Source organism: Piliocolobus tephrosceles, chromosome 2 (assembly GCF_002776525.5).
Source record: "Piliocolobus tephrosceles isolate RC106 chromosome 2, ASM277652v3, whole genome shotgun sequence".
Taxonomy (NCBI): Eukaryota; Metazoa; Chordata; class Mammalia; order Primates; family Cercopithecidae; genus Piliocolobus; species Piliocolobus tephrosceles.
Window position 1 is genome coordinate 186509288 of NC_045435.1, and position 20833 is coordinate 186530120.

A 20833-nucleotide genomic window follows, 5' to 3' on the forward strand; every position below is an offset into this window, starting at 1 on the left:
AACAGTTAACATTTGTTGAATGCTTTCTACCTACCAGGCATATTCTAAGTATTTTACATTTGCTGGATCATATAATCTTCAAAACAGCACTACGATGTCGATGCCAATTTTATCCTAACTTTACTGATGGTAAAATTGAGGCAAAGAGAAGTTAATATACTCAAAAGTCACAAAACAAGTGAGAGAGAGAGGGAACACAGATTTAAACTCAGAAAGTTATAAATTCCAATCATATGCTCTTTTTTTTTTTTTATCATTTCTACATTAGATGATGTAGTCTATACTAAGGAGAAAAAAGATTTCAAGAAAAGGAGAGGAAAGTAACAGGGGGCAGTGGGATGGAGTGGAGAGAATATTGCACTTGGAGTCAAGACTTTGTATTCCTCATTTTGATATGCCTCTGTTTAATTTTTAGTGGACCATTTAATGACTGATTCTCATCTATAAAATGCAAATTGACTGCATGCCTTTTGATTTAATACTCTTTGTTTGCCTCATGCCAGACCTTTCACAAATCACCTTCACATGAATGATCTCATCTAAGCTTGACAGAAATTTTCCAAGAAACTTGACGTTCAAAATAGTGGAGGCTCCCACCTCCACTGTCCCACCCACTTTATTGCACAGATGGTAAGGATCTTCGGACTCCAAAGGCAGTGTCTCTTCCTCCTATATTCTGCTGCCCTATTTTATGTATATAAAAGCATTTTTTAAACTGTGAAATAACTTTCATAACTAAAGTGGCATTCAAAGGTGGATTGGTAATGCTTTCAGCAGAAGCAGCCTGCAAAGAAAGAATAAGTTTGGAATTTATTTGGAGGAGCCAGACTAGTTTACATGAAAACCACATGCAATCTTAATTTATTTTGTTTAAATCTCAGAACAAATGCTAAACTGATGGAAGAATATGCTGCTTCTCTGTGCTCCGGTGAATTCCTTATTTTGTAGCATAAAATGATAAATGTTTGAACAGCTGCAATTATAAAGTTAAGAAACCATGCAACACAAATACAAACACACACACAAGTACACACTTTTTTTCTGTCCAGCCTTGTGGGTTGGAACTGTGCCACAGAAAAGAATCCATGGGTGACAAATTTATTTTCATTTATTATGCTGAAGTCCCTTGCATGGCATAACTTTCTCTGTGGGAGGTTTACCTCAAGAAGGGAAAAAAAAAAAGAAAAAGAAAAAATGTGAACAAACCAGCTTTCTTGATTTATTGTCTTGGAATAGTTTCTGAGATATTGTTCTCCTTCGGGTACAAGCTAAATATAAGCTAAATATTTTTGCAACAATTGAGGATTAATGAGAAGGAGTTGATGGGTGGAGACAGCTTGGCCTTAGTCATTGTACAAATCTTTAGTTTCCATTTTATCTTTGTATACTTAAGCAGCTGAATAGAAGGAGTTGTTATTTCTTATTTAACTTATTTTAAGCACACGTACTCTAAATATATACTATTATGCAGGTGAGCCTATGTGTCTATTTAACTCATATGCAGTCATTGTAAACTCTTTTATTGGTTATATATTTGAAATCTGAGAACTCAGTTCTTGGTGTTCTGGGAAGTACATGAAAACTTATAGTGGGCTGAACTTCCTTGTTGTCTGCTGAAAATGAATGAATGGGCCTGAATCTACTCCTTACCTATTTACTGAGATATATGTAAATCATACAATATCATGTGGGATGGAATTAAGAGAATCATAGAATGTCAGATTTGGAAGAGACCTTAGAGCATGTTATCACAATTTTATTGGTCAGGGAAACAAAGCCTCCATGGGTATTATGAGAATATGGGATTTAATGTAAAAATTAGACCTCATCCAATACTGTAAGAACTGAAAAAGTGAAGGTCTAGAGGGGAGTTGGAAACACCAAGGAAAGGTCACTAATCATTCAGCCTTTAGGCACTGGTGTGAGTGGACAAATGGAAGCTTTCATGGAAATCCAAGAAATTTAAGGACTACATAAAATTTGAACAATTGTGCTTTTGATACATTGAGATTTCACTATGTATCAGGAACTATGCTAAGCATCACACATCTTGCATGTGTTTTTCTTAGTGATTCTAGAATTATTTTTCAATTATTTATACATAAATAAATATGAAAATCTTTATGTAGAAAAATTGAGTGAGAAACACCAAAGACTGTAAGAAAAGCCACATTGTCATCAGAACAAGGATCCTAGTAGAAAATAGTTTAGGTAGAGTCTTTAGATCATAGTATATCTTTCAGCTTCCTTTGGAAGTTATAAGAATTTCTTTTGGAGAATTAAATGGGAAAGGTAGTGAATGAGCCCAGGGAAATAAAGAAAGCTGCACAGTCTGACATCTGACAGATGTTTAAAATGAGCCGAATACTGGATATCTGGTATGAATATGGTTTGAGAGTGGGATGGTTTGATTTGTTGTTTTTTCTTCTGAGCTCACCATGACCAACTTCCAGATCCCAGAAAAATTTCAGTATGGTAGAGTGAATGTCCTCAGCTGACAACAGTGTCTAGCAGCAAGAGTGGGGACTTCATCAGCATATGGTCCAAGCTGATAGTAACCTGAGCCAGGTATCCCAGAGCTGAAGGATTCTTAGTAGTAATAGCCATTAGCATGTCTGTTTCTTGGGTCACACTGCTTAATCTAACTGGTTGCTGTTTATGTCTATTCAATTGTCATCTGGAATTGGCCTTCAGCATGACCCCGAGGATTCCGCTTACTTGTCTCCTGTGTTAGATCCCTTAGATCCTGTGTTGAAATGAAACACAAAATCAGAAGCTTTTTGAGCAATGGTTCATGAACTTTATGTTGCAAACTAAACTAAAATGTTTTTATTATATTATCAGATTTAATTTTTAATTAGTCTGGATTAAAATTTTAGGTTTTTTGTTATTTAGCTTACAATTTTGATGGCATTGCGCAAGTATTGTTTTTTGAGAACTCCAAAGACACTTTGAATCCCAATCTTATATGTGATATCTAATTTTATTTTCTCTTCCCTGGAAGGCTGTAAGATTTTTCTCTTTGCATTCTATGTCCTTGTATTTCCTCAATTTGGATGTGTTTTATTCCACTTATATCAGTTAGCAGTATATATTTCAGGAAATTTTTTCCAACGTATTTTGTAAGTAATTTCCTTTTCTTTCTTTTTTTGTTCTCTTTCTAGAGGTCCTCTCACTTATATGTGGGACCTCCTGAACTCATTCCATAATTTTTAATATTTTTTCCCATGTTCTATTTTCTCAACTTGCTGTTCTCTTTTCATCATTTCCTGAATTGGTTTTTTTGTTTTTGTTTTTGTTTTTTTTCAAATTTTCTATTGAGTTCCTCACCTCTACTCTTACATGTTTTTGTTCTTTGATTTTGTTACAGCACTTCTTGTTTCATGGCTGGCTGAAATGTTTTTCTTATTTCTCTGAAGATTAAAATTACAGTTCTACTAAAGTTCTTCCTGTTTTCTGTTCACATAAGCTCTATTCCTTCCAAGTTGTTTTTTATTCTGTTTATTTCTGTCTATACCTTTCATATTAGAGGTGACCTTCGGATATTTGTCCATCCTTGGCAGTTGTCATTTCCTTTTTTTATTTGAGATGGAGTCTCGCTCTATCACCAGGCTGGAGTGCAGTGGTGTGATCTTGGCTCACTGCGACCTCCGCCTCCTGGGTTCAAGCGATTCTTTTGCCTCAGCCTCACGAGTAGCTGGGACTACAGGCACACGCCGCCACCATGGCCAGATAATGTTTGTATTTTTAGTAAAGAATGGGTTTCACCATGTTGGTCAAGATTGTCTCGATCTCTTGACCGCGTGATCCACTCCCCTTGGCCTCCCAAAATGCTGGGATTACAGGCGTGAGTCACCGCTCCCAGCCCATTTCCTCCAATGAATCAGATCCAAAAGTGGATTAAATTCTCTGAGTGCTTGGCTTGGGTAGCACTTGTTACCTCTAAGGAGACTTGCTTGAATTCTTTATATGATGTTAGTATTTCTCCTTAGGCTGCTAAGGTTGAAAGAAAAGTCTCTTCCAATATTGTCCTTGTATATTCGTGTCTTTAAACATCTCTTTAGTGGTTTTAAATGTGTGTGTGTGTGTGTGTGTGTGTTTAAGGGAGAAGTGTGATAAAAGGGCTTTTAATTTTTTTGGAAACTAGGATGTCCCTATTATCTTACTAAGCCTCACAGCAAATACCGAATTAAGATGGGGGGAGGCTAGTGGGAAGTGTTTTCTTTTCCTCGTGGAAATGAGTTTAAAGGGTTTTATGACTTGTCCATATTCTCACAACTGTTGAGTGGATAAATCAGAATCTGAATGTGCAGAAGGTGGATTTTATAGACACTGACTAAAGATGTGTGCCCTGAGGACAAAATAAAGCCTAGATAATAGCTTCTCTGACAGTTTGTGAGGATCTGACAGTTTCTGGTCTGTATAAGTGAAGAAGGAATCAATAAAAGAGGTATATCAAATTATATAATCAAATAAGCAATATTACTTGATTATATAATTTTGAATAAACATTTTAGTCTAACCAGAGAAGCTTGTTCGAAATCTGTTAGTTCTACTTCCAAAATCAACTTCAAGTCTGTGCATTCCTCTCCAACTCCACTGCTACCTTTCTAGTCTTCAAATAATCACTAGTATTCTCTTGGCTTATCACAATAAACCTCCTACCTGATGATCTCACCTCCATTCTTCATCTCTTCTTATAAATAATGCATATGGAACTGAGAAGAATATTTTCTAAAATTTATATCATCCCCTTTCCTTGCTTAAGATGTTTTAAAGTTCTTCTATAACAATAAAAGGTAAAATATAATTCCTCAGCATGGTCCATAAGGCCTGAACAGGCTGATGTTTATCCACTTTTTCAACATCAGCTTTTGCTTCACTCGCTGTGCTCCAACCATAATGGTTTTATTTCACATTTGAAAAAGTGCTGGGAGATTTCCTACTTTAAGGATTTGGCTTATGCTATTCTCTTGGCCTGGGATGCTCTTCCTACTACTGCCAATTGATTGACACTTCATCATCATTCTTCAGAACTTATCTTAAATCCCTTTTTTAAGAGTCTGGCATAATCTATGCCCTGGGTGAATTATATTCTTTGTTTCTTTTAATATTTCAGATTATCTACATGTAATTGCTAAACTATCAGAAAATAATCTAGAGAATCTGAAAAGTCATTCTTTTCATTGTATGCATTTGTACTTTTCCAACCACAATGTCAGAAGCATATTATCAGATGAGAATGTGCTTTTAATTCGCAAAGTAAGGTTTTAAGAACCCACTTTGTGTGAGATAGTGAAGTGTGCTGAAACAGCACTGGGGGCTTGGGCTTTGCTGCTAAGTTGAGGACTCACCATAGCCAAGTTAAATTGCTTCCATGGACTTCATTTCCTCTATCTCTGAGGTACAAAGATTGGAAGGAGACAATTCCTATAGACCTTTCTGAGTTACTATTCCAAAGGTGCTCTATACTAAAACACGGCTTTCAAATGATTTTCCAATACAGGCATACCTTAGATATTAGCAATTCAGTTCCAGATCACTGCAATAAAGTGAATTTTGCAATAAAGTGAGCCAGCCAAAAATTGGGGTTTTCTTGTGCATATAAACGTTATGTTTGTGATATACTATATTCTATTAAGCGTGCAATAGTGTTATATCAACAAAACAATGTACATACACCTTAAATAAAAATGCTCTTGCTAAAAAATGCTAACCATCACCAGGGCCTTCAGCAGGTCCTAATCGTTTTGCTGGTGTAGGATCTTACGTCAATGTTGATGGTTGCTGACTGATCAGAGTGGTGGTTGCTGAAGGTTGGGGAAGCTGTGAGGATTTCTTAAAACAAAACAATAATGAAGTTTGTTCCATCAGTTGACTCAAGAACATTCTTGTCCCAAAAGATGTCTCCGTAGTGTGTGATGCTGTAAAACTTCTCTCAGAATTGAAGTTAGTCCTGCAAACCCTGCCACTGCTTTATCAACTAAGTTTATGTAATATTCTAAATCCTTTGCTGTCATTTCAAAATACTTACAGCATGTCCACCGGGAGTAAATGCCATCTTTAAAAAACAAAACACTTTTTTTGGCTCATTCATAAGAAGAAACTCTTCACCCATTCAAGTTCTATCATGAACTTGCAGTAATAGAGTCACATCTTCAGAGTAGATTTAGCATAATTCTTGTGAACCCTAGGATTTTCAGAATGACGAATGAGATTTGGCTTCAACTTAAAATCACATCTGCATTAGCCCCTCACAATAGAGTCAGCCTATTCTTGGAAGCTTTAAAACTAGGAATTGACTTCCACTCTTTATGAAAGTTTTAGATGGCATCTTCTCCCCAGAGGAGGTTGTTTTAAGTACACTAAAAATCTTCAGAAGACCCGGATAGTGGGAGGCACCATCCGGATCTTCTGTAGCCTGCACTGGCTCTGGGATCTCAGCACAGGTCTTTCGCTCTTCCTCCTCTTGAGCAGCCATGGCTGCCAGGAAGACCCAGAACCCCAAGGCTGGGGTGGCCCAAGTGCAGCTGGTTTTGGTGCTCAACATCAGTGTGGTGCGGGGGCTACAGGACATACTGAGGACCAACCTGGGATCCAAGGGCACCATGAGGACGCCTGTTTCTGGTGCTGGACAAATCAAACTTACTAAAGACAGCTAAGTGCCGCGTCACAAAATGCAAATTCACGAAGTGCAAATGCTATTAAATGTATTCTTAATAGCAAAAGTAGCAACAGTTCAGGATGATATAACCGGTGATGGTATGACTTACCGTGTCCTAATAATTAGAGAGCTACTGAAACAGTGCGACCTCTACATTTCTGAAGGCCTTCATCCCAGAACAATCACTGAAGGATTTGAGACTCCAAAGGAAAGGGCCCTTCAGTTCTTGGAACAAGTCAACGTAAGCAGAGAGATGCACATAGAAACACTTAAGAGATGTGACAAGTACGTCTCTTCATACTAAAGTTCATGCTGAACTTGTAGACGTCTTAACATAGGCTGTAGTGGACTCCATTTTGGCCATTAAAAAACAAGATGAACCTATTGATCTCCTCATAGAGATGAAAAATAAACCCGAAACTGATACAAGCTTAGAGGCCTGTTTTGGACCATGGAGCACGGCATCCTGATATGAAGAAAAGGGTGGAAGATGCATACATCCTCAAGTGTAGTGTGTCATTAGAACAAGAAAAAAGGAAGTAAATTCTGGCCTTTTTATTTACAAGAGTGAAGAAGAGAGAGAAAAAATCATAAAATCAGAAAGAAAATTCATTGAACATATAGTTAAAAAATAATAGAACTTACCAGGCGCGTTGGCTCACGCCTGTAATCCCAGCACTTTGGGAGGCCGAGGTGGGCGGTTCACGAGGTCAGGAGATCGAGACCATCCTGGCTAACAGGGTGAAACCTCGTCTCTACTAAAAAAAACAAAAAAATTAGCCGGGCGTGATGGCGGGCGCCTGTGGTCCCAGCTACTCAGGAAGCTGAGGCAGGAGAATGGCATGAACCCAGGAGGCAGAGCTTGCAGTGAGCCTGGATCGGGCCACTGCACTCCAGCCTGGGTGAGAGCGAGACTCCGTCTCAAAAAAAAAAAAAAAAAAAAAAAAATAGAACTGAAAAGGAAAATCTGCGGTGATTCAGATAAAGGATTTGTTGTTATTATCAAAAGGAAATTGATCTCTTTTCCTTAGACGCTCTTGCAAAAGAAGGTGTAGTAGGTCTGCACAGAGCTAAAAGTAGAAATATGGACAGGCTGACTCTTGCTTGTGGCAGGGTAGCTCTGATTTATTTTGATGACCTAAATCCCAACTGCTTGGGACTCGCAGTTCTTGTGCGTGAGTCTACATTGAGAGAAGAGAAATTCACCTTTATTGAGAAATGTAACAATCCCCACTCTGTCACATCATTGATCAAAGGATCAAATAAGCACACACTTGTATTTGATGCCATCAGAGATGGCTTGAGGACTGTCAGGAGAGCTGTTAATGATGGCTGTGTAGTTCCAGGTGTTGGTGCCGTGGAAGTGGCAATGGCAGAAGCCCTAATTAAATACAAGCCCAGTGTAAAGGGCAGTGAACAGCTTGGAATTCAAGCATTTACTGATGCATTGCTCGATTATTCCCAAGGTTCTTGCTCAGAATTCTGCTTTTGATCTTCAAGAACATTAGTTGAAATTCAAGCAGAATATTCAGAATCAATCTGCTTGTGGATGTGGACCTCAACATAGGTGAACCAATGGTAGCAGCAGAAATAGGAGTATGGGATAACTATTGATTAAAGAAACAGCTTCTTCACTCCTGCACTGTGATTGACACCAACCTTCTCCTGGTTGACGAGATCATGCAAGCTACTAATAGAATGTCTTCTCTGAAAGGTTAAGTTGAAGCTTCGCTGTATCTGAGTCTTGAAGACTTTGCAAAGTGATCCTGAGGAATATAGCTGTGGAATTTTTGTCCAAGCTTCAAATGGTTTTCAAAGGAATTTTCTTTTCCCATATGAAAAAAAAGAGAGAACACTGGTACCTAACAGAATTTTGAAGTTCTGAAATTACAATTACAGTATTTTTTTAATTGCACTGAAGTATAAGCACATAAAGCAGGTCCATGTCTGTCTTTTACCCAGTGAACAGGATGTTTTGCTTTAGCTACAGTTACATAAAATTCCATGTGAGGAAAGCATGTTATCTACCTTATTATTAAATATTTATTGAAAAGCAAATTTTAATGTTTAATAATTTCTTATGAGGATGTTTGTTAAATTATCCAACAGTGTCCTATTGTCAAGTATTTAGGTTTAAATAAATTTTGTGCTAATATAAATAACACTTAAGTAATTTAAGATTTTGAAAGCGTCCCTGTTAGTATAAATTTCTATTTGTAAACTTATTGGATCAGTTGGACTTTTCTGCTTTTGAAATAGCTTTGCTACAATACTCCCCACAAAACATTAAGCTGTAGTAAATGAGAAGAACAGTAAACTAGAGGCAAGGGAATTGAGAAAGTTGCAAGGGACAAGTGGCAAAAATAGAAGAAGCAGAGGTAAAAGATGATGGAGGGCATGGTGACTAAGGGCTAAGGCTATTGGGTGAAATATGAGATTCATAGCTGACCATATTTTCAAGCCTCTGAACTTTTTGCTTGTGCAGCATTATCCATCCCAAACCCTCTAGTGTCATATTTTTCTCACTCAAATTACTGTTCTCTCCTACATATTTCCACAAGACTGTTTATGTACAGTTGGTCTATTTCTGTAGTCCTTGAAGATGAAATTGTGTGATACTATGAACCATACCCACATAAGACAGTGAAGAAATTGAAAAATGCTGTGTATTTTTCTGACTGCTCCAGCAACTGGCCATTCTCTGCCCTCTTTCCTTCCACTTCAGCCTCCTCATTCCCTGAGACATCCCAATATTTGAGGGCTTAGCAGTTATCTTCAGTGAATGTGTAATAAATATTAAGTTAAAACCTCAAAACAATAAATTAAATATATTGTTTAGTATCTAGCCACCTTTATCAGCTATCCTAGTGAGATCTTTTGGCTAACTCGCTGCAACTTCTGTGTCAGCACTTGCTGCCTCGTCTTATACTTCCGTGTTATGAAAATGACTTCTTTGCTTAAATCTCATGAACCAAACTTTTGCCAGCTTCTGACTTTTCTTCTTTGGCCTCCTCACCTCAGTGTATAGTATCTTATGGATCATAGTATGGTCTTGCTCTGGATTAGGCTTTGGTTTAAGGGAATGTTGTGACTTGTTTGATCCTCTATCTAGACTTCTCGAACTCTCTCCATACCAGCAATACAGCAGATTTACTTTTTTATTTGTGTGTTCACTGGAATGGCACTTTTAACAGCCTTCAGTAATTTTTCCTTTGCAATCATAATTTGGCTAAAGGTTGGAACAAGAGACCTAGCTTTGGGCCTATTTCAGCTTTCAACCTGTCTTCCCCTCACTTAATCCTTTGTATTTTTTGATTGAAAGTGAGAGGCATGTGACTCTTCCATTCATGTGAACACATTTTATTTTAGGGTTATTATTTGGCTCTATTTTATTTTATTTTATTTTTAATTTATTTATTTTTGAGGCAGAGTCTCACTCTATCACCCAGGCTGGAGTACAGTGGCACAATCTTGGTTCGCTGCAACTTCTGCCTCCCAGGTTCAAGCGATTCTCCTGCCTCAACCTCCTGAGTAGCTGGGATCATACAAAGCTAATTTTTGTATTTTTAGTAGAGACACGGTTTTGCCATGTTGGCCAGGCTGCTCTCAGACTCCTGACCTCAAGTGATCTGCCCGCCTCGACCTCCCAAATTGATGGGATTACAGGCATGAGCCACAGTGCCCAGCCTGGCTCAATTTTAATATTGGGATGTCTCAGGGGATAGGGAGGCTGAAGTGGAAGGAAAGAGGTCAGAGAATGGCCAGTTAGTGGAGCAGTCAGAACACACACAGCATTTATCAATTACTTCACTGTCTTATATGGGTGTGGTTCATGGTGCCCCAAAGCAATCACACCAAAGATCACTGATCACAGATCACCGTAGTAGATATCATGATTATGAAGAAGTTGGATATATTGCTAGAGTCACCAATATGTGACACAGAGACAAAAATCTGAGCACTTGCTGTGGGAAGAACGGTGCTGATGCATAGATAGGCTTGTTCCACACAGAGTTGTTACAAACTTCCAATTTGTAAAAAACACAGCATCTGCCAAGCACAATAAAGTGAAATGAAATAAAACAAGATGTGCCTCTTCTGCCAAAAACTGGAACATTTTTCAAAAATTTAAAGTGAATCTTAAAATGTATACTTTTTTATTTTTGTTAATAAAAACTTCCTTGAGTAGGCTCAGATTTGTCGTCATAAGAATATTTTTGTTTTGATTTCATTCCAACATTGAAATTAAACCGTTTCCTAAGAATACCAGCTGCCATGAGGGATTCGTGATCTGAAAGTACCACAGAAAGCAAAGAACAGAAAATGAAAACATGGCGATTAAATGTCCATTGGATGAATCATGTAATGGTTGCCCTGAAAGAACCTGAAAATGAAACATCCCTAAAACTATGAGAAGCCAAAAAAAAAAGTGCTGTCTAAATATACACTTGCCAGTAAATGCGTGTAAGAGCAGACTCCAGCGTGGGCATGAACCAATATTAAATTAACAACCACAAAAGCAGCTCTATTGATTAGCCTGTTGCCTCACCCGTAATGCCAGTACTTAAATCTGAGTGCAAACACTAGTGAACAGGGTTAGGTTGCACTTTACAGTGATTGGCAGCACTATGGGAAGTCAGATGCCAACGTTTGCTCATTCTAATATGTTAAGAACCTTTTTCCCTCCCAACATCACCATGGAAAGCTGTCCTCCAGGAAAATCATAGGTGGATCTGGATCCCTCCCATTTTAACTACAACTGTGGTTACAGTTAAACAGTGATTTAATATTTTACAAAATCTAAACGATGTTGACTACTAATAATATGTTACTAGTTATATTTTTGGAGAAATCTCACTGTCAAAATTATGACTAAACCAACTTATAAGAACTTAAGAAAGACGTGCCAAATAACACTAATAAGCAATGAGTCTTATTCCACGGATTCTTTTTTTTTTTTTTACACAATTCTCTCTAAAGGACAATTGTTGGACAGCAGATGGAGGTTGTTATGGCATTGACCTCAAAGGTTAATGATGTATCTTTAAGTATTCATTACACAACTTTAACAATGCCTTACACAGTGAAACATTTTAGAGTTTTCAAAGGGCTTTCACCTTGACCACTGATTATATTGTGAAGGACTGAATAATGTGCAAAGTGTCTTAAGCATATTTTTTTCTTCACAGCATAATCCTGACATGTTTAAATATGCTATAAAAGTATATTGGATGAATTAACGAATTTGGTCTACACAACAAACTATGTTAGGCAAACACAGAAGTATACAATTTTACATACCTAGAAACAGTTTTAGTGATTTGCTAGGATGTTTTAACTATAGATAAAATCCTGAGAAGGAGTAAAGAAGTGAAATAGCCAATAAAAATCTATAGACATGGAAATTTTCAAAGAACACATACATTTATTTCAACATTGTTATTATATTTATCAGAAATGATCAACAAAATATAGTAGACAAATGGAAGCCTCAAATCAGGATTCGGTTTTTTTTTTCAGTTTTTAGATTTTACTATTTGTACCCTGTGATGTAACTTAGTTTGTGGTTGTTTGTTGTTTGTTTTTATCCACAGGGGCCAACATCACTAACTTTTTTGTGTGTTCACTTTGAGGATTTATCTTTATCTTTGAAGGGTTAAGGAAGATCATATTTGAATCTTTCTTAAACCCTTTTACATCTTAAGTAAAGTAACATTTCCAGTGAGTCTTAAAACATAAATGGGTTTGAATGCCAGTTTTAAAATTGGGCGAAGAGTTTTTCAAATCTAGAAAACCACATGAGCAAAGTCCTGATGTGAGAAACTGCTGAGGATATACAGGGAAAGTAAGTTTGGTAGATGCATGAAATACATGGAAAGAAAAAGTTTCATGTGTGAGGATTACATTATGAAGCACCTTGAATACCAAACAGAGCACTTTGTCCCGTGAACAGTAGGAAGCTACAGTTGATTATCGAGCAGAAGAGTTGCAGTGTAGGTCACTGTTTTCTTTTTAATAATAATGAGTTCATAGCCATATCTCTGCTATAGTGTGATCACATTGGTGACAATGACAGAAAAGGAGGGTGTGTGTGTGTGTGTGTGTGTGTGTGTTGAAAGACAGGACTAGAATAAGAAACTGGGGCAGGATTACCATGTGAAAGGTGGTATTTCAATAGTCCAATTAAAATGGAAAACAAACCTACTACTTGCTAACTTGCTAGGTATGTAAACTAGGACAAGTTACTTCCCTCTAAGCCTTGTTTTCCTCATTTGTATCCTATAGAATTATTGCTATAATTAAGTGAGAATTTGTATATACTACAATTATTAGCACCATGTCAGATATATCATGGGTACTTCATAAATATTTATAATTATTATATCAAGCCAATTAAAATATGTTTTTTTGGGAGAGGAGGACTTTAAAATTACTTATTATTATTGTGTATTTATTTTCATTGACAAATAAAAAGTGTATGTATTTGTGAGGTAAAATGTGATGTTTTGATATCTGCACATGGTGTGGAATGATTATGTTAATTAGCTTGAAGTCAGAATTATCAGAAATGATCAACAAAACATAGTAGACACATGGAAGCCTCAAATCAGAATTCTTTTTTTTTTCAGTTTTTAGATTTTACTATTTATGCCCTGTGTTATAACTTAGTTTGTTGTTAATTAGCTTGAAATCAAGCTAATTAACATATTCCTCACCTCACATAATCATTATTTTTTTGTGTGATGAAAACATTGAAAATCTTTCTTAGCATTTCAAATATACAGTACATTATAATTATAGTCACAATGCTATATGATAGTTCTCCAGAATTTATTCCTCTAATGGATGTGTTTCAGTATAATATTTTTGTCTTTTCTCAATAAAACTTTCTTTCATAGCTGGGACATCCTATTTGATAAAGATAACAATGCACATCCACACCGTCTTTCCTAAGACTATCCTCTTGGCCACTCTCAGCTAAGAAAGCTTGGCTAAGGGGGCCTATAACAGCGACGTCATGTTGTCGCTGGGAGCTTCTGCTATTCTGCACTATACAACTAGAAAGACAGCAAACCTATGAAAGAACACCCTGCTATGGTTGAGAAGCCAGGCATGAGCTCTGCATATTTGTTCTCCTCCCACAGTGAGTCAACCATGATGTTCACTCATTGAGGAGTGTTTGCAGACACTTGGTGTTAATTTATCTTCTTGCATTTCTTTGACCCAACCTGTATATAAGATGGAATGGTGAGACTATTTTTTATTATTTATCACGTCTCTCCTCCTTAAATGGTGGAGGCCTTCTCATGCTGGAGACCAAATAGAAGCTTTGACACATTTCAATGACTGGAAACGGTAAGACCGGAACAGTTATGTGTTAGGAACAAAGTATGCAGCAAGCTTTTATGGTCAAGGAGATTCTATTCTACCTTTGGGACTGGTTTTATCTTAGCAGTACCCAAGAATGATTATATTCTGGTCCTAGAATGTACAATAAATGCACACGGTATTTGGTAGGTATTAATTTTTATTGTTGTCATCCATAACTAAGCAACAGTGACCTGTTATGGTCAGACAATGTATTAAAAGACAGAACATTGAGATAAATAATATTATTTAATCCAACACACTTACTAAACACTAGCCATATACCAGGCTCCCTATACTGTGTTGTTGGAATTCCAACATGGCTATGCAATAGTTCCTTCACTTAAAGTATTTTGAATGGAAGGATCCCCCTAAGGAATAGGCTTGGTGAAGAGTAATAACTAAGTAATCCTTCTGGTCTTTAATTAATAAATTTAAACAGGATTCATATTAACTTTATTTCATTTTATCCAAGAAGACTTAGTACTCATTGGAAATATGACTTTGCATATTTTATTTCTTTTTGGGGACACTCATATTTCTTAGACTGCTGGAAAGATGGAACAGTTGTGTTTTTCTCTCTAAGGTATCAGCTTGGTGATTTCCCCTCAGTCTTGTACTCTTCTTCAGTCAGATAGGCAATACCAATCCCTTGAGAGTTCACAAACAGAGAAAAGGAGGAGGCAAGGGAGCAATAAGAATCAAAATGTAAAGAATTTGATTCTCACAATGAAGACTAAAAATATGCTTAGGTTTATTTTCCGCTTGTTAACGATTAAAGAAGGAAAAAGTATTTCTTTGTTCTCGAGTTTATTTTTCTGCCTGACATAAGACACAACTCTATGTTTGCATACATCTTTGTGGTTGGAAGAATGTTATTTGAGAAAGCATTCCTTTTAATAGAGTTTGGTCATGTAGGCCACTTTGTTATGAAATACAGTACACATTCCTATTTTATTTATGTCAAATTTTCATCAAGGACATAAAAAATTATAGGTTCAGAGGAAGGGGGAACATACCCAAATCTCTACATTTAATATTAAACATTGTGTTGAAGTAATCAATCAAACTATTCAGTGTTAGCCATATTACTGAAAAAGGCCAATAGAAAGGCCAAACAGTCCCCCTATTAATGTGTTGGGAATTTGTGGGGAACTCTGATGTCTGTGGTTAGTGGTGACAGTTTGAGATTAGTATTTTAGTATTGCAATTTCCCAGAGTTGCTTCGGAAACAAGAAGGTAAGACTCCATTCTACTTGTGAAGTGTATTAAAATTCTAGGGTTGAATCTATTCAATTTTTCCACCAGTATATTTGATGTTAGAATATGTTTAACTTCCTTAAAAAGTACTCTGATGATTGTTGCAGGGATATCACCAGTTGATTCTTTCATCTGAGAAGCATCTCTTCTTCTGATTTCTGCCATGAAGTAGAAGGGGAATTAGATCTAAATATGCTTTAGCAACTAGCTAAATATATAGTCCCAATTATATTAACTCAGAAGATTAATACTTATTTTTGTTAGACCCAACAGGGTGTGTTAAATGAAGCTCCACATTTTGGTCAATCTCCATCTGTTATTAACACTGTGTTGACAAATTTTCCACTGATTAAGGTACCACTAGTCAATGTACTGCAATTAACTTATTACCTGGAAAAGTCACACTTGATATTTACACACATATAATCTTCTAGTTAACGTAAGCCCACGTAATTCACTGGAAACATTAGGACATTTCACTCAAGTTGGAGAAAATAGTTATTTTCTAATTCAAGAGGCAATTGTATCAGTATAGATGGAGGAGACATGAGGATGTATTTTTATGAAAATTGCCAAAGTCTAACTCATATTACTGGTAGAATGGTAGAATGTCTCATCAACTTTTTGGAACAGTAAATCCATTACAGCAATTCATCCATTTACATAGGCTTAAAAGTATAATCTGTGATTATTAGTCATTGGTTTAAAAATCTCTGAATGAATTAGACACACATTTAATCATATAATAAGAAATAAGATCTGTTAGAACATCTTAAACACATTGTTTATGTTTCTTTGCTTGACCTCTGCTGTCAAAAAGCCATGACAGCTGTTTGGTTTCGAGTGTGTCCAATCCAGTGAAGTGGCAAAAATCCTTTTAGAACAAGTTAGATTGCTTCTCTCTTGTTCTAATACCCATTGTACACACAAGCGTCATCTCTTTAGATGAGATAGCCACATTTGCAATAACTAGTTCGTTCTTTTTCTTGGGCTAAATTTGAATATTTCCTGTTTATGGCAGTATGGAAACATTTCTAGTATCTGGAAAAGGCTTGGGCTTTCACTCCAGAAAGTAGCCCAAGAGACTGTGCTTTGTCTTTGCCTCCTATCTGATGACATTTCTGTGCAGAACAAGTCTACTCCTAAAGGCTGATGGGAAAATAGAATCATGGCCATCAGAAGCCTACTTCTAGATATTTTTTTTTTTTTTTTGCCAGAGCCCAAAGTCCTTTGAAAGAAAAGAAGAGTTTTTCCTGCAAATTTATCCAAACAGGTTTTCCTATGACACAAGTTGCTACACTTTCCTTTCACCCCTTACCTATTTCCACTACAAAGTAATGACTTCATTGAACTTTCCCCAATGAATCTGTCACCCAGAAGAGTCATTCTTTAAAACAGAAAGGCTACATATGTAAGGACAGTCTTTTGAGACTAATGTAAACTTTTAATTTCTTGCCCAAGTGTATTATTAAAGAATAGTTAATCTCCTGAATAATACTTTGGGCTACTTTGCCACTCAGAAGAGAGAATTACCAGGAGCTCTGATGGCCACGACTCAGATTTAGTTACAGAAAGAGGCCATTGACCTTTGGAGAACAGTGAGCTCAATGACATGTATGTTATTTAAGCAGACACTTGAATTCATCAGGCATACAGTCATATTTTAAAATATCATATTTTAATAAAATCAATACCTCATATAATTATTAATCATTATAGTTATAGGTAAAATATATTGACCCACTATGTGCTGGCACTGTGCCATGTGCTTTATCTACATTTATTTTCTTTAATTATAATAGTATTAATCTTATGAGATAGGTACATTATCTGTCTTTCCATTTTAAAAATAAAAAGATGGGGTGGCCAAATAATCTAGTAACAATAAAAATACATATCCAATGTTTATTATTTGCCAGGCCATGTTTTATTATACTTAATAATATAAATATAACATTAATAATATAAATATGTTTTTATAATAAAATAACATAAATATAACATAAATATAATATGAATTATATTAACTCATTGAATCTGCAATAAAACCCCATTGAGTAGGTATTATTATTAGTCCCAACTTTAAGGCAAGGCAGTAGAAAGGCACAAGAAAGGTTAAGTAATTGCTCAAAGTCTCAGCTAGTAAGTGGTGGAGTTGTGACTGAAATGCTGACAGTCTGGTTCCTCAGGCTATCCTCTTACCACTGCATTGTACTGTCTCTGCCTTTCCACACAATCAATTACTAATGATTTCTGTCTGGTTAGTGGTAGCCATGGGCCTTAATTTAAAGTCTGTGCTCTTAATTACTATTTACTCTATTGCCTCTCATTTAGTGTGCTTAATACAAAGTTCTGTGTTTTTCATTGTACATGCCAGTGGGAGAGGAGCGTGCAGAGATAATCTTTGTCCTTGGAAAATTTACTGTTGGATAAGGAAACTGTGTTATCTCTAAAAAAGGGGTGTACTCATCCAACTAAAATCAGAATGAATTCTACAAATGATAACTCTAGGATCATTAGAGACCTCTCCATGACTCCAATCACTTTGACTCCTACAACTCTTAGGACTTCTAGACTCCTATGGGACTCCTATAACTTTGAGTATTGAATGAGCCAAGGGGGTCTCCACTGAAGACATTTGTAGAGGTTATTTCCTATAAGAACTGTTATAATTATTAACAAGTGAGCTAGTGCTGAAGGTTGTACTCTGTCACTACAAAAAAGGCAAATGGCTGAACTAATGATTGGCAGTGAAAAGGACAAATCTGCCATTAGGGGTAATACCAGCTTCGAAGTGCTAGCCTCCATTCTTTCCTAGGAGAGAAAATGACGATGCGACATGAAGGAATTAATGAGGATTCCAAACTTTAATTCCAATGTTTATGGTCCCCAAATATTCTCTGTGAACAAAAAATGTAGTTTACTGAAGGAAAAATAATTTCTTTCTGGAGACACAAAATAACATTGAGGGGAAAAGTGGAGAGGAAAAGCTATTTTTGAGAGAATAAAATTCTAAAAGTTTTGGTAAGTTTATATCTGAAAAAATTGTAAATGTTATGACAGAAATAACACCAAACTTGGAATTAGATGCCCAAGTTCAAGGTCTCACTGAAATCTTAGAGTTTATTCTCATAGATAAAACATTACTGTGATTAGCAGATTTTTATTAAAGTGACATTTTCTTGCAGACTTTCTCTATTTAGTTCACAGCAGCCTCTTCCTTTTCTGAGCTCCTATAGTTCATACGATTCACCTAAACTGTCTACATTATTATATACTGTCATATAGTATTATTTAGTGGACTTTGTATTACTATGCCATTTAGTTCAATTTCATTATTAAGTTATTTAAGGGTGGGGATTATGAATTTTACCTCTTTTCCAGTTCTTTGTCAAAAGTGGTTGATCAGTAATTGTTGATGGATTGAGATTAGGGCTCCATTAGAAAGGTACTCATAAAGTCAATGTTTTCCAAACAAACCAGTGGAATTAAAGCTTATTATTTACTTACTGATAATAATGAACCATCATGAATGCATAAACTAGAGACATCACTTCATCCCAGTAGTCGCAACCAATTGTAATAATGTAAATATGGTGATATATACAATTACTAATTGTCAGTTAATGTAAGTTTATTCTTTGTGTAATCACAGTAGTCTTTTTTCTTAAAGACGAAATTTTTGAGCATTGACACTTTCAACAAATGATGTATTTACATTGGCAATCATATGGTAGAAAAAAACCAGTTTTTGAATGACTTTGTATAAAAAATAAAAGTCAGAAGAAAGAATTGTAATTTCAATCCTGATTCTCCTGGGAGGTTTCTGTTTCTCATCACAGTATGAAGTGAGAAAACATGTTTTTAATCTAACTCTTAAAATGTAGGGTACTATATAGATCAACATAACGTGGAGGTTTCAGTTACATACTAGAATAGTGGAAAGAGCACTATACCGAGACTGGAGATCTGATTAGAAACTCTGGTATTATTGACTACTTTTTGTGTGATGTTGGGTAAATACCTGTATAACAATCTCTTCCAACAATAACATACTGGGATTCCTCACGATACAAAATTTGCATTCTTACTTCTACCTTTGGTCCTACTATGCTATTTCTCTGTCTTCCTGCGACATTACATTGCTATCTAAGAGTTACTCACCCTGGAATGAAAACTGCAAGTTCATAAATAAAACAATGTAAGGTTGAAATAGCCTTAGTGCTATAAAGAGCTGCAGAGTCTCATAATATACATATTTATATATATATAGTGGCTGTGTAATAAATGGTCTTGGCAGCTTAGGCATCAGATAGTTGACCAGGTCAAAGTGGGTGGTTTTGCTTGATGCTATTTACCTATTTTTCCCTCGTGCAATTTTATTTGCTTTGGGTAAGTTCTTCTTAATAAATGTTCTCAAGTCAGAAATAGAATGTCCTAGTCCTGCCTCCACTGCTTAATAGTTCATTATATTGGGTAAGTCACACATTCTCTTTGAGCTTTAGTTCTCCAACTGTAAAATAAGGATAATAATGTCTAGTTAATGTAATTTTCATGAATATTAAATGAGCACTTATCAATTAATACTTACACACTAGTAAGTATTTCCAAATTCGAGGGATGATAATGATAATGACACTTTGCAGAGAATAAAAAATTTGAGGATGATACAGTAGCTCCTTCAGGTGTTCATGCTTAATTAGGTGATTGTACAATATTCTAAATAAAATACCAGCAGTTTTGAAATTGTGGTAGCTTCACAATTTTACAAACTTACTTTTAAACTTGGACTTTTAGTGCAATATTTGCCTTAATAAGAAGGAATTATCCACCTGAATATAACATATTTACTTGATTATAAATCAATAATACTGTTACAACTGCTACCACTATCACTACAAAGACGATAGTATTTTTGATAATGTAAATATCACAATATTTCAAGAATGATCATCCCTCAAAATGTATTAAACCTAAAGCAATCTTTCTGTTTTCTAAGAGTATGATTATTGTATATAGAGAAATGTTTGCTTAATATCTTTTATTTCAGATGTTGTGAAGTGGGGTAGAGTAATTACTCTTTGCATCCAAAGGATATCAAGAATGACTCAGGACAAATGTACGCCTATTGGGCTACTGTAAGAAAGGCAGGAATAATCAGGGAGGGAGCTCTTTCTTGTTTGGACTGAAGCTACCTTAGCTTCAACAGGAGAATACCTAGGCGATGGGTTGATCAGTGCAGCAAACCACCATGGCACATGTTTACCTGTATCACAAATCTGCACATCCTGCAGGTGTAACCCAGGACTTAAAATAAAAGTTGATGGGGGAAAAAAAAGAAAAAGAAAAAAGGAGAATCAAGCCCAGTGAAAACATAGGTCTTAACAGAGACTTAAATCAGAAGTCAAAAGAATTTCACTGGATTTTTCAATACCTGCTCAGAAGCCGATCATTTTGAACAACTGAGGTTGAGCCACAGAACTCTGGGACTAGCATTTTCACAACTCAACTTGTTCACATTTCAATGCTTCTGAGCCATAT

General features: G+C 36.0%; 1 pseudogene; it reads left to right on the forward strand.

Annotated features, from left to right (window-relative positions):
• Positions 1-6479: 6479 nt before the first annotated feature.
• On the forward strand, positions 6480-8383 carry LOC111544221 (annotated as a pseudogene).
• The last annotated feature ends 12450 nt before the right edge of the window (positions 8384-20833 follow it).